The following is a 16,770-nucleotide window of genomic DNA, read 5'->3' on the forward strand; positions in this document are numbered from 1 at the left end:
GTGCTTAGAACAGTGCTTTGTACATAGTAAGCACTTAACAAATGCCATCATTATTATTATTATTATTAACAATCTTAACCCCCATTTTTACAGATGATGCAACTGAGGCACAGAGAAGTTGTGACTTGCCCAAGGCCACACAGCAGACAAGTGGCAGAGCCGGGATTAGAACCCACAACCTCTGACTCCCGAGCCCGGCTCTCACCACTGAGCCATGCTGCTTCTCATAAATCATCATCATCCTCATCATAATGGTATTTGTTCATTCATTCCTTCATTCATTTGATTTTATTTATAGACTGTGAGCCCGTTGCTCTATAGGGATTGTCTCTGTTGCCAAATTGTACTTTTTCCAAACGCTTAGTCCAGTGCTCTGCACAAAGTAAGCGCTCAATAAATACGATCGAATGAATGAATGAATTTATTGAGCACTTACTGTGTGCAGAGCACTGGATTAAGCGCTTGGGAGAGTGCCATACAACAATAAACGGTGACATTCCCTGCCCACAACAGGTTTACAGTCTAGAAGCAAGGAGACGGACATTCAGTCATTCATTCAATCGTATTTATTAAGCGCTTACTGTGTGCAGAGCACTGTACTATGCGCTTGGGAAGTACAAGTTGACAATATATAGAGATGGTCCCTACCCAACAACGGGCTCACAGTCTAGAGGGGGACTAGAAGGGGAGACATCAATACCAATAAATAAAATGATGGATACGGACATAAGTGGTGTGGGGCTGGGAGGGGGGATGAATAAAGGGAGCGAGTCAGGTGAAGCAGAAGGGAGTGGGAGATGAGGAAAAGTGGGGTTTAGTCAGGGAAGGCCTCCAGGAGGAGATGGGCCTTCAGTAAGGCTTTGAAGGAGGGGGAGAGTCATTGTGTGTGGGATTTGAAGAAGGAGACAGTTCCAGGCCTGGGGGAGGACGTGGGCCGGGGGTCGATGGTGGGAAAAGCGAGAATGAGGCCCAGTGAGGAGGTGAGCGGTGGCAGAGGAGCAGAGGGTGCGGGCTGGGCTGGAGAAAGAGAGAAGGGAGGTGAGAGAGGAGGGGGCGAGGGGATGGACGGCTTTAAAGCCGTGGGGGGCGAGTTTTTATTAAGCATTTACTATGTGCCGAACATTGTTCTAAGCACTGGAGTAGATTCATTCATTCATTCATTCATTCATTCAATCGTATTTATTGAGCGCTTACTTTGTGCAGAGCACTGGACTAAGCTCTTGGGAAGTCCAAGTTGGCAACATCTAGAGACGGTCCCTAACCAACAGCGGGCTCACAGTCTAGAAGGGGGAGACAGAGAACAAAACCAAACATATTAACAAAATAAAATAAATAGAATATGTACAAGTAAAATGAATAAATAGAGTAATAAATCCGTAAAAACATATATACATATATACAGGTGCTGTGGGGAAGGGAAGGAGGTAAGGTGGGGGGGATGGAGAGGGGAGGAGGGGGAGAGGAAGGAGAGAGGAAGGCCTCCTGGGAAGGCAGTCTGGGAATCAATCAATCAATCAATCGTATTTATTGAGCGCTTACTGTGTGCAGAGCACTGTACTAAGCACTTGGGAAGTACAAGTTGGCAACATATAGAGACGGTCCCTACTCAACAGTGGGCTCACAGTCTAGAAGGGGGAGACAGAGAACGAAACCAAACATATTAACAAAATAAAATAAATAGAATAGATATGTTCAGGTAAAATAAATACATAAATAAATGGAGTAATAAATATGTACAAACGTATATACAGGTGCTGTGGGGAAGGGAAGGAGGTAAGACGGGGGGGCATGGAGAGGGGGATGAGGGAGAGAGGAAGGAGGGGGCTGAGTGTGGGAAGGCCTCATGGAGGAGGTGAGCTCTCAGTAGGGCCTTGAAGGGAGGAAGAGAGCGAGCTTGGCGGGTGGGCAGAGGGATTGGGGGCATTCCGGGCCCGGGGGAGGACGGGGGCCGGGGGACGATGGCGGGACAGGCGAGAACGAGGCCTAACAGGGAAGAGATCAGCGGCGGAGGAGCGGAGGGTGCGGGCTGCGATGGACAAGGACAGAAGGGACGGGAGGGAGGAGGGGGCCAGGGGATGGATGGACAGCCTGGAAGCCCAGGGGGAGGAGTTTCTTCCTGATGCGCAGATTGATTGGGAGCCACTGGAGATTTTTGAGGAGGGGAGTGATAGGCCCAGAGCGTTTCTGGACAAAGACAATCTGGGCAGCAGCATGAAGTATGGATTGAAGTGGGGAGAGACACGAGGATGGGAGATCAGAGAGAAGGCTGATGCAGTAGTCCAGACGGGATAGGAGGAGAGCTTGAATGAGCAGGGTATGCCTATCACCCCCTCTAAACTGTCAGCTCACTGAGGGCAGGGAATGAGTCCATTCTTTTGGACTCTCCCAATCGCTTAGTACAATGCTCTGATCACAATAAGCACTCAATAAATGTGATTGATTGGCAAATACGATGGCTTAAGGCGTGCAGACAGGGTGTAGACCAGGTGAGGATTGGGCCTAGTCAGGGTGTAATCAATCAATCAATCGTATTTATTGAGCGCTTACTGTGTGCAGAGCACTGTACTAAGCGCTTGGGAAGTACAAGTTGGCAATATATAGAGACGGTCCCTACCCAACAGTGAGCTCACAGTCTAGAAGGGGGTAGGTTGCCCCTCCTGTGACCCAGAAAATGAGCTGAGAAGCAGCGTGGCCTTGTGAGTAGAGCCCGGGCCTGAGAATCAGAAGGTCATGAGTTCTAATCATCCTTTTCCCCTGCTTCTCCTCCCTTCCCCATCACCCCTACTCCCTCCCTCTGCTCTACCCCCCTTCCCCGCCCCCCAGAACTTGTGTATACTTGTACCTACTGATTATTCTATTTATTTTATTAACAGAACTTGTGTATTTTATACATATTGATTATTCTATTTATCTTATTAGTGATGTGTAGATAGCTGTAATTCTATTTATCTATTTTGATGCTATCGATGCCTGTCTACTTGTTTTGTTTTGTGGTCTGGCTCCCCCTTCTAGACTGTGAGCCCGTTATAATAATAATAATGATGGCATTTATTAAGCGCTTGCTATGCGCAAAGCACTGTTCTAAGCGCTGGGGAGGTTACAAGGTGATCAGGTTGTCCCACAGGGGGCTCACAGTCTTAATCCCCATTTTACAGATTAGGTAACTGAGGCCCAGAGAAGTGAAGTGACTTGCCCAAAGTCACACAGCTGACAATTGGCGGAGCCGGGATTCGAACCCATGACCTCTGACTCCAAAGCCCAGGCTCTTTCCACTGAGCCACGCTGCTTCCCCCCGTTGTTGGGTAGGGCCCGTCTCTGTTGCCAAACTGTACTTTCCGAGCGCTTAGTACAGTGCTCTGCATACAGTAAGTGCTCAATAAATACTATTCATTCATTCAATCATATTTATTGCTCTATTTATTGATTGACTGATTTTACTTGCACATATTCTATTTATTTTATTTTGTTAATATGTTTTGTTTTGTTCTCTGTCTCCCCCTTCTCGACTGTGAGCCCACTGTTGGGTAGGAACCGTCTCTAGATGTTGCCAACTTGTACGTCCCAAGCGCTTAGTCCAGTGCTCTGCACACAGTGAGCGCTCAATAAATATGATTGAATGAATGAATGAACGAATGAACAAAACAAAACATATTAACAAAATAAAATAGAATAAATATGTGCAAATAGAATAGAGTGATAAACATAGAGTAATAAATAGAGTAATAAGAAATAAATAGAGTAATATTACTACTGAATGAATGAATGAATGAAATCCTGGCTCCGCCACTTGTCCGCTCTGTGACCTTGGGCAACTCACTTCACTTCTCTGGACCTCAGTGACCTCATCTGGAAAATGGGGATGGAGACTGTGAGCCCCACGCGGAACAGGGACCGGGCCCAACCCGATTTGCTTGGATCTACCCCAGTGCTCAGTACAGTGTTTGGCCCCTCTAGACTGTAAGCTCGTTGTGGGCAGGCAATGTCACTGTTTATTGTTGTAGTGTACTCTCCCAAGCGCTTAGTACAGTGCTCTGCACACAGTAAGCGCTCAATAAATGAGAATGAATGAATGAAGTGCTTAACAAAGCAGCGTGGCTTAGTGGAAAGAGCCCGGGCTTGGGAGTCAGAGGTCGTGGGTTCTAATCTTTTTTTTTTTAATGGCATTTATTAAGCGCTTACTATGTGCAAAGCACTGTTCTAAGCGCTGGGGAGGTTACAAGGTGATAAGCTTGTCCCCGGGAGGGCTCACGGCCTTAATCCCCATTTTACAGATGAGGGAACTGAGGCCCAGAGAAGTGAAGTGGCTTGCCCAAAGTCACACAGCTGACACTTGGCGGAACTAGGATTTGAACCCATGACCTCTGACTCCAAAGCCCGGGCTCTTTCCACTGAACCACGCTGCTTTGCCACTTGTCAGCTGTGGGACTTTGGGCAAGTCACACTTAACTTCTCTGGGCCTCAGTGACCTCATCTGGAAAATGGGGATGAAGTCTGTGAGCCCCACGTGGGACATCCTGATTACCTGGTATCTACCCCAGCACTTAGAACAGTGCTTTGCACATAGTAAGTGCTTAATAAATACCATCATTATTATTATTATTAGACTTTTAGACTGTGAGCCTACTGTTGGGTAGGGACTGTCTCTAATGTTGCCAACTTGTACTTCCCAAGCGCTTAGTACAGTGCTCTGCACACAGTAAGTGCTCAATACGATTGATTGATTGATTGATTATTATTATTACCCCAGCGCTTAGAACAGTGCTTTGCCCATAGTAAGCGCTTAATAAATGCCATCATTAGTATTATTATTATTACCCCAGCGCTTAGAACAGTGCTTTGCACATAGCAAGCGCTTAATAAATGCCATCATTAGTATTATTATTATTACCCCAGCGCTTAGAACAGTGCTTTGCCCATAGTAAGCGCTTAATAAATGCCATCTTTAGTATTATTATTATTACCCCAGCGCTTAGAACAGTGCTTTGCCCATAGTAAGCGCTTAATAAATGCCATCATTAGTATTATTATTATTATTACCCCAGCGCTTAGAACAGTGCTTTGCCCATGGCAAGCGCTTAATAAATGCCATCATTAGTATTATTATTATTACCCCAGCACTTAGAACAGTGCTTTGCCCATAGTAAGCGCTTAATAAATGCCATCATTAGTATTATTATTATTACCCCAGCGGTTAGAACAGTGCTTTGCCCATGGCAAGCGCTTAATAAATGCCATCATTAGTATTATTATTATTATTACCCCAGCGCTTAGAACAGTGCTTTGCACATAGTAAGCATTTAATGAATGCCATTATTATTATTAGACTTTTAGACTGTGAGCCCACTGTTGGGTAGGGACTGTATATGTTGCCAACTTGGACTTCCCAAGCGCTTAGTACAGTGCTCTGCACACAGTAAGTGCTCAATAAATACGATGGATTGATTGATTGATTGATTATTATTATTACCCCAGCGCTTAGAACAGTGCTTTGCCCATAGCAAGTGCTTAATAAATGCCATCATTACTATTATTATTATTACCCCAGAGCTTAGAACAGTGCTTTGCTCATAGTAAGCGCTTAATAAATGCCATCGTTAGTATTATTGTTATTACCCCAGCGCTTAGAACAGTGCTTTGCACATAGCAAGCGCTTAATAAATGTCATCGTTAGTATTATTATTATTACCCCAGCGCTTAGAACAGTGCTTTGCACATAGCAAGCGCTTAATAAATGCCATCATTAGTATTATTATTAGACTTTTAGACTGTGAGCCCACTGTTGGGTAGGGACTGTCTCTATATGTTGCCAACTTGGACTTCCCAAGCGCTTAGTATAGTGCTCTGCACACAGTAAGTGCTCAATAAATACGATGGATTGATTGATTGATTATTATTATCACCCCAGCGCTTAGAACAGTGCTTTGCACATAGCAAGCGCTTAATAAATGCCATCATTAGTATTATTATTATTACCCCAGCGCTTAGAATAGTGCTTTGCACATAGCAAGCGCTTAATAAATGCCATCATTAGTAATATTATTATTACCCCAGCGCTTAGAACAGTGCTTTGCCCATAGTAAGCGCTTAATAAATGCCATCGTTAGTATTATTATTATTACCCCAGCGCTTAGAACAGTGCTTTGCCCATAGAAAGCGCTTAATAAATGCCATCATTAGTATTATTACCCCAGCGCTTAGAACAGTGCTTTGCACATAGTAAGCGCTTAATAAATGCCATCATTACTATTATTATTATTACCCCAGCGGTTAGAACAGTGCTTTGCCCATGGCAAGCACTTAATAAATGCCATCATTAGTATTATTATTATTATTACCCCAGCGCTTAGAACAGTGCTTTGCCCATAGTAAGCGCTTAATGAATGCCATCGTTAGTATTATTATTATTACCCCAGCGCTTAGAACAGTGCTTTGCCCATAGTAAGCGCTTAATGAATGCCATCGTTAGTATTATTATTGTTACCCCAGCGCTTAGAACAGTGCTTTGCCCATAGCAAGCGTTTAATAAATGCCATCATTAGTATTATTATTATTACCCCAGCGCTTAGAACAGTGCTTTGCCCATAGTAAGCGCTTAATAAATGCCATCGTTAGTATTATTATTATTACCCCAGCTCTTAGAACAGTGCTTTGCACATAGTAAGCGCTTAATAAATGCCCACATTAGTATTATTATTATCCCAGTGCTTAGAACAGTGCTTTGCCCATAGTAAGCGCTTAATAAATGCCATCGTTAGTATTATTATTATTACCCCAGCACTTAGAACAGTGCTTTGCCTATAGTAAGCGCTTAATAAATTCCATCGTTAGTATTATTATTATTACCCCAGCTCTTAGAACAGTGCTTTGCCCATAGTAAGCGCTTAATAAACGCCCTCATTATTATTATTATTATTACCCCAGCGCTTAGAACAGTGCTTTGCACATAGTAAGCGCTTAACAAAATGCTATTATTAACAAATAAATCCTGTTTTTACTCCAAGCTGACCAGAGCAGTCCCCTCCCCCCCCCCCCACCCCCCCCAAAGGCCACAGACTGGGAAGAGTCTGCCCCCTTCTGGCCCTTCTTCATTCAATCCTATTTATTGAGCGCTTACTGTGTGCAGAGCACTGTACTAAGCGCTTTTGAACTCAGCACCCGGCCTCTTCCTTTCAGAGACCTCTTCACAGTTGCAACATACTTTTTAGTCCGTTGACTTGCCTTTTATTTTCATTAATAATACATATTATTATATATACATTATATATATATATACATAATAATAATACATAGCTATTCTATTTATTTTATTCTGTTAGTATGTTTGGTTTTGTTCTCTGTCTCCCCCGTTTAGACTGTGAGCCCACTGCTGGGTAGGGACTGTCTCTAGATGTCAACAACTTGGACTTCCCAAGCGCTTAGTACAGTGCTCTGCACACAGTAAGCGCTCAATAAATACGATTGATTGATTAATAATAATAATGGCATTTATTAGCGCTTACTATGGGCAAAGCACTGTTCTAAGTGCTGGGGTAATAATAATAATACTAATGATGGCATTTATTAAGCGCTTACTATGGGCAAAGCACTGTTCTAAGCGCTGGGGTAATAATAATAATACTAATGATGGCATTTATTAAGCGCTTACTATGGGCAAAGCACTGTTCTAAGCGCTGGGGTAATGATAATAATACTAATGATGGCATGTATTAAGCGCTTACTATGGGCAAAGCACTGTTCTAAGCGCTGGGGTAATGATAATAATACTAATGATGGCATGTATTAAGCGCTTACTATGGGCAAAGCACTGTTCTAAATGCTGGGGTAATAATAATAATACTAATGATGGCATTTATTAAGCGCTTACTATGGGCAAAGCACTGTTCTAAGTGCTGGGGTAATAACAATAATAATACTAACGATGGCATTTATTAAGCGCTTACTATGGACAAAGCACTGTTCTAAGCGCTGGGGTCATAATAATAATATGATTGATGGCATTTATTAAGCGCTTACTATGGGCAAAGCACTGTTCTAAGTGCTGGGGTAATAATAATAATACTAACGATGGCATTTATTAAGCGCTTACTATGGACAAAGCACTGTTCTAAGCGCTGGGGTAATAATAATAATACTAATGAGGGCATTTATTAAGCGCTTACTATGTGCTTACTATGTGCTTACTATGTGCTTACTGTTCTAAGCGCTGGGGTAGAAACAAGGCAACCAGATTGTCCCACCTGGGGCTCACAGAGTTCATCCCCATTTTCCAGATGAGGTCACTGAGGCCCAGAGAAGTTAAGTGAGACTTGCCCAAAGTCCCACAGCTAAGTGGCAAAGCAACGTGGCTACTACTACTACTAATAATAATAATGATGATGGTATTGGTTAAGCGCTTACTATCTGCAAAGCACAGTCCTAAGCGCTGGGAAGGTTACAAGGTGATCAGGTTGTTCCACGGGGGGCTCACAGTCTTCATTCCCATTTTATTCATTCATTCAATCGTATTTATTGAGCGCTTACTGTGTGCAGAGCACTGGACTAAGCTCTTGGGAAGTCCAAGTTGGCAACATAGAGAGACGGTCCCTACCCAACAGCGGACTCACAGTCTAGAAGGGGGGGACAGACAACAAGACAAAACGTATTCACAAAATAAAATAAAATAAATAGAATAGTAAATATGTACAATATGTACATTTTACAGATGAAGTAACTGAGGCCCAGAGAAGTGAAGTGACTTGCCCAAAGTCACACAGCTGACAATCGGCGGAGCTGGGAGTTGAACCCATGATGTCTGACTCCAATGCCTGGGCTCTTTCCATTGAGTCACGCTGCTTCATTGCATTTCATTCATTCAATCGTATTTATTGAGCGCTTCCTGTGTGCAGAGCACTGTACTAAGCGCTTGGGAAGTACAAGTCGGCAACACATAGAGATGGTCCCTATCCAACAGTGGGCTCACAGTCTAGAAGGGGGAGACAGACGCTGCAACAAGTCAGTTAGGAGTCTTCCAAGTTAGGCCCAGGCGTTAGGATTTCCCAGACTAATCCCTCCTTTTCCTCAGCTCCCCCTTCCCTCCCCATAATAATAATAATAATAATAATAATAGCATTTATTAAGCGCTTACTATGTGCAAAGCACTGTTCTAAGAGCTGGGGAGGTTACAAGGTGATCAGGTTGTCCCACGGGGGGCTCCCAGTCTTAATCCCCATTTGACAGATGAGGTCACTGAGGCCCAGAGAAGTGAAGTGCCTTGCCCAAAGTCACACAGCTGACAATTGGCGGAGCCGGGATTTGAACCCGTGACCTCTGACTCTAAAACCCATGCTCTTTCCACTGAGCCACGCCCCATCTCCCTCCCTCTGCTCTATCCCCCTCCCTGCCCCACAGCACTTGTGTATATCTGTACATATGTATAATTCTATTTATTTTATTAATGATGTGTCTATAGCTATAATTCTACTTATTTATACTGAGGCCATTGAGGCCTGTTTACTTGTTTAGTATGTTTGGTTTTGTTCTCTGTCTCCCCATTTGAGACTGTGAGCCCACTGTTGGGTAGGGACTGTATATGTTGCCAACTTGTACTTCCCAAGCGCTTAGTCCAGTGCTCTGCACACAGTAAGCGCTCAATAAATACGATTGATTGATTGATTGATTTTGAAGTCTGTCTTCCCCCGTTTTAGACTGTGAGCCCGTTGTGGGCAGGGATTGTCTCTCTTTGTGGCTGAACTGTACTTTCCAAGCGCTTAGTACGATGCTCTGCACAAAGGAAGCGCTCAGTAAATCAATCAATCAATCAATCATTCGTATTTATTGAGCGCTTACTGTGTGCAGAGCACTGTACTAAGCGCTTGGGAAGTACAAGTACTTATACAAGATTGAATATCTTCAGTATGAGTCAGTCTCTTTCACCTCGCACTTGACCTGCCTATGCCTTGGAACTCCTATGATTGATACGATTCAATACGATTGAATTGATACGCTTCAATACAATATGATCAATATGATTGATTGAACTCCTGCCCCCTTCAAATCCGACAGACAATGACTCTCCCAAAGCCTTATTGAGGTTCTAATAATAACTGTGGTATCTCAATTAATCCTATTTATTGAGTGCTTACTTTGTGAAGACTCCGCGTAGTACGTTATTATCGTTATGATGATGATGGTGATGGTGCTTTTTAAGCGCTTACTATGTGCCGAGCACTGTTCTAAGCGCTGGGGAGGTTACAAGGTGATCAGGTTGTCCCACGGGGGGCTTGCAGTCCTGTTCCCCATTTTTACAGATGAGGTAACTGAGGCACAGAGAAGTTAAGTGACTTGACCGAAGTCACAGAGCTGATAAGCGGCGGAGCTGGTTTTGGAACTCAAGACTCTCCCAAGCCCGGGCTTTTTCCCCTAAGCCACGCTGCTGCTCTAGTATTATCATCATCATCATCATCATCAATCGTATTTATTGAGCGCTTACTGTGTGCAGAGCACTGTACTAAGCGCTTGGGAAGTACAAGTTGGCAACATATAGAGACAGTCCCTACCCAATAGTGGGCTCACAGTCTAAAAGGGTTAGGGAGAGTATAATAATAGTAATAATAATAATAATAATAATAATGGTATTTGTTAAGCACTTACTATGTATGAAGCACTGTTCTAAGCGCTGGGAGTATAACAGAGTTGGTAGATACGTTCCCTGCCCACAGCAAGCTTGCATTAAGCGCTTACCATATGTCAAACGCTGTACTGAGCGCTGGGGTAGAATTAAGGTAATCGAGTCAGCCGCAGTCCCTGACTCACATGGGACTCGCAGTCTAAGCAGGATAATAATCAATCAATCAATCAATCGTATTTATTGAGCGCTTACTGTGTGCAGAGCACTTTACTAAGCACTTGGGAAGTACAAGTTGGCAACATATAGAGACAGTCCCTACCCAACAGTGGGCTCACAGTCACAGTCCACTTCTCCCACTCCCCTAATAATAATTATGGTATTTATTAAGAGAAGCGGCGTGGCTCAGTGGAAAGAGCCCGGGCTTTGGAGTCAGAGGTCATGGGTTCTAATTCCGGCTCCACCACTGGTCAGCTGGGGGACTTTGAGCAAGTCACTTGACTTCTCTGGGCCTCAGTTCCCTCATCTGTAAAATGGGGATTAAGACTGTGAGCCTCCCGTGGGACAACCTGATCACCTTGTATCCCCCCCAGCGCTTAGAACGGTGCTTGGCACATAGTAAGTGCTTAACAAATGCCATTATTATTATTATTATTATTATTATTAAGCGCTTACCATGTGCCAGGCTGGAACAGGTTGGACACAGTCCCCTCTGCGTCACCCTGACTTGCTCCCTTTATTCCTCCCCAATCCCGGACGATATCTCTCATTTCATTCATTATTCTATTATTCTATTACTCTATTTATTATTACTCTATTTAGTTATTTATTTTACTTGTACATATCTATTCTGTTTATTTTGTTTGCTTTGCACATAGTAAGCGCTTAACAAATGCCATCATTATTATTATTATTATTATTATTTTGTTAATATGTTTGGTTTTGTTCTCTGTCTCCCCCTTCTAGACTGCGAGCCCGCCGTTGGGTAGGGACCGTCTCTAGATGTTGCCAACTTGGACTTCCCAAGCGCTTAGTCCAGTGCTCTGCACACAGTAAGTGCTCAATAAATAAGATTGATTGATTGATTACTCATTTGTCCATTTGATCGTATTTATTGAGCATTTACCGTGTGCAGAGCACTGAACTAAGCGCTTGGAAAGTACAATTTGGCAAGAAATAGAGACGGCCCCTCCCCAACAATGGGCTCACAGTCTAGAAGGGGGAGACAGAAAACAAAACAAAACAAAACAAATAGACAGACTTTATTTATTTCTATAAACATCTGCCCGGCCCTCTAGACTGTAAGATCGTTGTGGGCAGGGAATGTGTCGCTTATTTTGCTATAATACTATATATTTTATAGAAGCAGCATCCCATGGCCTAGTTGAAAGAGCCCGGGCTTCGGAGTCAGAGGTCAAGGGTTCTAATCCTGGCTCTGCCACATGCCTGCCGTGTGACCTTGGGCAAGTCACGTCACTTGAAGCAGCGTGGCTCAGTGGAAAGAACCCGGGCTTTGGAGTCAGAGGTCATGGGTTCGAATCCTGGCTCTGCCACATGTCTGCTGTGTGACCTTGGTCAAGTCACTTCACTTCTCTGGGCCTCAGTGACCTCATCTGTAAAATGGGGATGAAGACTGTGAGCCCCCCGTGGGACAACCTGATCACCTTGTAATCTCCCCAGCGCTTAGAACAGTGCTTTGCACATAGTAAGTGCTTAATAAATGCCATTATTATTATTATTACTATTATTATTATTATTATTTCCCAGCTGCTGCTGCCCAGCAAGGGGAAATGGACTTTGACACTTCGGCTTAGGCTTTTCCATTCTTGGTAGCCCTACGCGGTATTGCTCCAAGCTTCATCAGCCTACACAAATTCTCTTCCCCTTCAATCGCATTTATTGAGCGCTTACAGTGTGCAAAGCACTGTACTAAACGCTTGGGAGAGTACACTATAACATCAGACACATTCCCTGCCCACAACGAGCTCACAGTCCTGCCACGATAAGACGTTGATTCCTAGGAGAGGGGCCTACACAATAGTAATCTCCATCACTCCATGTTTGGGGAACACGATGAGCGTCACCGCCTAATAATCATAGTAGCATCTGTTAAGCGCTTACTATATGCCAGGCACTGTACTAAGCGCTGGGGCAGGTACAAGCAGATCGGATTGGACACAGTTCCTGTCCCATACGGGGCTCACAGTCCGAATCCCCATTTTCCAGATGAGGGAACTGAGACCCAGAGAAGTGAAGTGACTTGCCCAAGGTCCCACAGCAGACAGTTGGTGAGCCAAGATTAGACACCAGGTCCTTAATAATAATAATAATAATAATAATAATGGCATTTATTAAGCCTTTTAGACTGTGAGCCCACTGTTGGGTAGGGACTGTCTCTATATGTTGCCAGTTTGTACTTCCCAAGCGCTTAGTACAGTGCTCTGCACATAGTAAGCGCTCAATAAATACGATTGATGATGATGATGATTAAGCGCTTACTATGTGCAAAGCACTGCTCTAAGCGCTGGGGAGGATACAAGGTGATCAGGTTTTCCCACCTGGGGCTCACAGTCCTCATCCCCATTTTACAGATGAGGGAACTGAGGCCCAGAGAAGTGAAGTGACTTGCCCAAGGTCACACAGCTGACAATTGGCAGAGCCGGGATTTGAACCCATGACCTCTGACTCCTAGGCCTGGCTCTAGCCGCATGGCCATTCTGCCTCGATATTCATTCATTCATTCAATCGTATTTATTGAGCGCTTACTGTGTGCAGAGCACTGTACTAAGCGCTTGGGAAGTTCAAGTCGGCAACATATAGAGACGGTCCCTACCCAACAACGGGCTCACGGGCAGCTCTTCCTTTTCTCCTTGATATTTATTAATATGTACTGAGCGCTCACCAGATACAGAGCATTGTGTGGCCTAGTAGAAAGAGCACGAGACCGGGAGTCAGAAGGTTGTGGGTTTGCCACTTGTCGGCTGTGTGACCTTGGGCAAGTCACTTCACTTCTCTGGGCCTCAGTTCACTCCTCTGTCAAATGGGGATGAAGACTGTGAGCCCCACGGGGGACAGGCACTGTGTCCGACCCGAATATCTTGTATCTCCCCCAGCGTTTAGAACAGTGCTTAGTACATAGTAAGGGCTTAACAAATGATGGTATTTCTGGTGGTATTGACACCCGTCTACTTGTTTTGTTGTCTTGTCTCCCCCTTCTAGACTGTGAGTCCGTTGTTGGGCAGGGACCGTCTCTAGATGTTGCCGATTTGTACTTCCCCAGTGCTTAGTCCAGTGCTCTGCACGCAGTAAGCGCTCAACAAATACGACTGAATGAATAAATACCACAGTTATTGTTATTACTAAATAATAATAATAATAACGGCGTTTATTAAGCGTTTACTACGTGCAAAGCACAGTTCTAAGCTCTGGGGAGGTTACAATGTGATCAGGTGTCCCATGGGGGGCTCACAGTCTTTATCCCCATTTTACAAATGAGGTACCTGAGGACCAGAGAAGTGAAGTGACTTGCCCAAAGTCACCCAGCAGACATGTGGCGGAGTCGGGATTCGAACCCATGACCTCTGACTCCCAAGCCCGAGCTCCTTCCACTGAGCCACGCTGCTTCTCAGGAGCGTACACTACAGTAGAGTTGGAAGACACATTCCCTGCCCACAAGGAGCTTACAGTCTAGAGGGAGAGACAGACATTAATAGAAATAAATAAACGATGAACATAAAACCCGACTTTTCCTCATCTCCCACTCCCTTCTGTGTCCCCCCATCTTGCTTCCTTTGCTCCTCCTCACTCCCAGCCCCAAAGCACTTCTGTCCCTATCTCTAATTTTATTTATTTCCATTCATGTCTGCCTCCCCCCCTCTATCAATCAATCAATCAATCGTATTTATTGAGCACTTACTATGTGCAGAGCACTGTACTAAGCGCTTGGGAAGTACAAATTGGCATCACATAGAGACAGTCCCTACCCAACAGTGGGCTCACAGTCTAAAATGGGGAGACAGAGAACAGAACCGAACATACCAACAAAATAAAATAAGTAGGATAGAAATGTACAAGTAAAATAAATAAATAAATAAATAAATAGAGTAATAAATATGTACAACCATATATACATATATACAGGTGCTGTGGGGAAGGGAAGGAGGTAAGACGAGGGGATGGAGAGGGGGACGAGGGGGAGAGGAAAGAAGGGGCTCAGTCTGGGAAGGCCTCCTGGAGGAGGCCTCTAGACTGTAAACTCATTGTGGGCAGGGAATGTGCCTGTTTATCGTTGTATTGGGCTCTTTCAAGCGCTTAGTACAGTCCTGTACATACAGCAAGCGCTCAATAAATACAATTTAAAGAACATAAGTGCCGTAGGGCAGGGAATAAAGAGAGCAAATCCAAGCACAAGGGGGACACAGAAGGGAGTGGGAGAGGCCTGTGTATTTTAGCCGCATATTTCCACTCCCTTCCTTCCCAAAATAAGAATATTCCCGATTCTATTGATGCCCATTTCCCGTTCTCGATTATAAGCTGATTATATGTTGCCAATATATATATTATAATTGCCAATATATTGCAATATTGCAATATATGTATTATAATTGCCAATATATTGCCAATAATTGCCAATATATATATTATATATATCTCGATTATATGTTGCCAATTTGTACTTCCCAAGCGCTTAGTACAGTGCTCTGCACATAGTAAGCGCTCAATAAATACGATTGATGATAAGCCAACTGTGGGCGGCGAATGTGTCCGTCTATTCTTCTATTGTCCTCTCCTAGGCACTGAGTCCAGCGCTCTGCACACAATAAATATAAAAGCAGCGTGGCTCAGTGGAAAGAGCCCGGGCTTGGGAGTCAGAGGTCATGGGTTCTAATTCCGCCTCTGCCACTTGTCAGCTGGGTGACTTTGGGCAAGTCCCTTCACTTTTTAGACTGCGAGCCCACTGTTGGGTAGGGACTATATATGTTGCCAACTTGCACTTCCCAAGCGCTTAGTCCAGTGCTCTGCACACAGTAAGCACTCAATAAATACTTTGATTGATTGATTGATTGATTCTCTGGGCCTCAGTTATCTCATCTGTAAAATGGGGATTAAGACTGTGAACTCCACATGGGACAACCTGATCACCTTGTATCCTCCCCAGCGCTTAGAACAGTGCTCCCCCTCTCCATCCCCCCATCTTACCTCCTTCCCTTCCCCACAGCACCTGTATATATGTATATATGTTTGTACATATTTATTACTCTATTTATTTTACTTGTACATATCTATTCTATTTATTTTATTTTATTTTATCAATATCAATCAATCAATCATATTTATTGAGAGCTTACTGTGTGCAGAGCACTGTTCTAAACACTTGGGAAGTACAAGTTGGCAACATATAGAGAACGGTCCCTACCCAACAGTGGGCTCACAGTCTAGAAGGGGGAGACAGGGAACCAAATAAAACATATTAACAAAATAAAATAAATAGAATAAATATGTACAAGTAAAATAAATGAATAAATAGGCCCATCAACCACAATTTCTGCGGGGTCTTCCCCGGCTCATCCTCCATCACACACAAATGTCTCCTAAAATAAATTACCCCTGGGCCCGGAAGGAGGCCGCCTGAGGCTTGGCCGTCCTGGGAGTTGTTCGCATAGTAATATCATCATCATCATCATCAATCGTATTTATTGAGCGCTTACTATGTGCACAGCACTGTACTAAGCGCTTGGGAAGTACAAATTGGCAACATACAGAGACAGTCCCTACCCAACAGTGGGCTCACAGTCTAAAAGATAATAATAATAATAATAATAAAGGCATTTATTAAGCGCTTACTATGTGCAATAATAATGGTATTTCATTCATTCACTCAATCGTACTTATTGAGCGCTTACTGTGTGCAGAGCATTGTACTAAGCGCTTGGGAAGTCCAAGTTGGCCACATATAGAGACGGTCCCCTACCCTACCCTTTGTTAAGCGCTTACTATGTGCTGTTCTAGACTGTGAGCCCACTGTCGGGTAGGGACCGTCTCTATATGTCGCCAACTTGGACTTCCCAAGCGCTTAGTCCAGTGCTCTGCACACAGTAAGCGCTCAGTAAATATGATTGATTGATTGATTGATTGATTGCTTTGCACATAGTAAGCGCTTAACAAAT

The sequence above is a fragment of the Tachyglossus aculeatus genome, chromosome 5 (genome assembly GCF_015852505.1).
Source record: "Tachyglossus aculeatus isolate mTacAcu1 chromosome 5, mTacAcu1.pri, whole genome shotgun sequence".
In the NCBI taxonomy this organism is placed as follows: domain Eukaryota; kingdom Metazoa; phylum Chordata; class Mammalia; order Monotremata; family Tachyglossidae; genus Tachyglossus; species Tachyglossus aculeatus.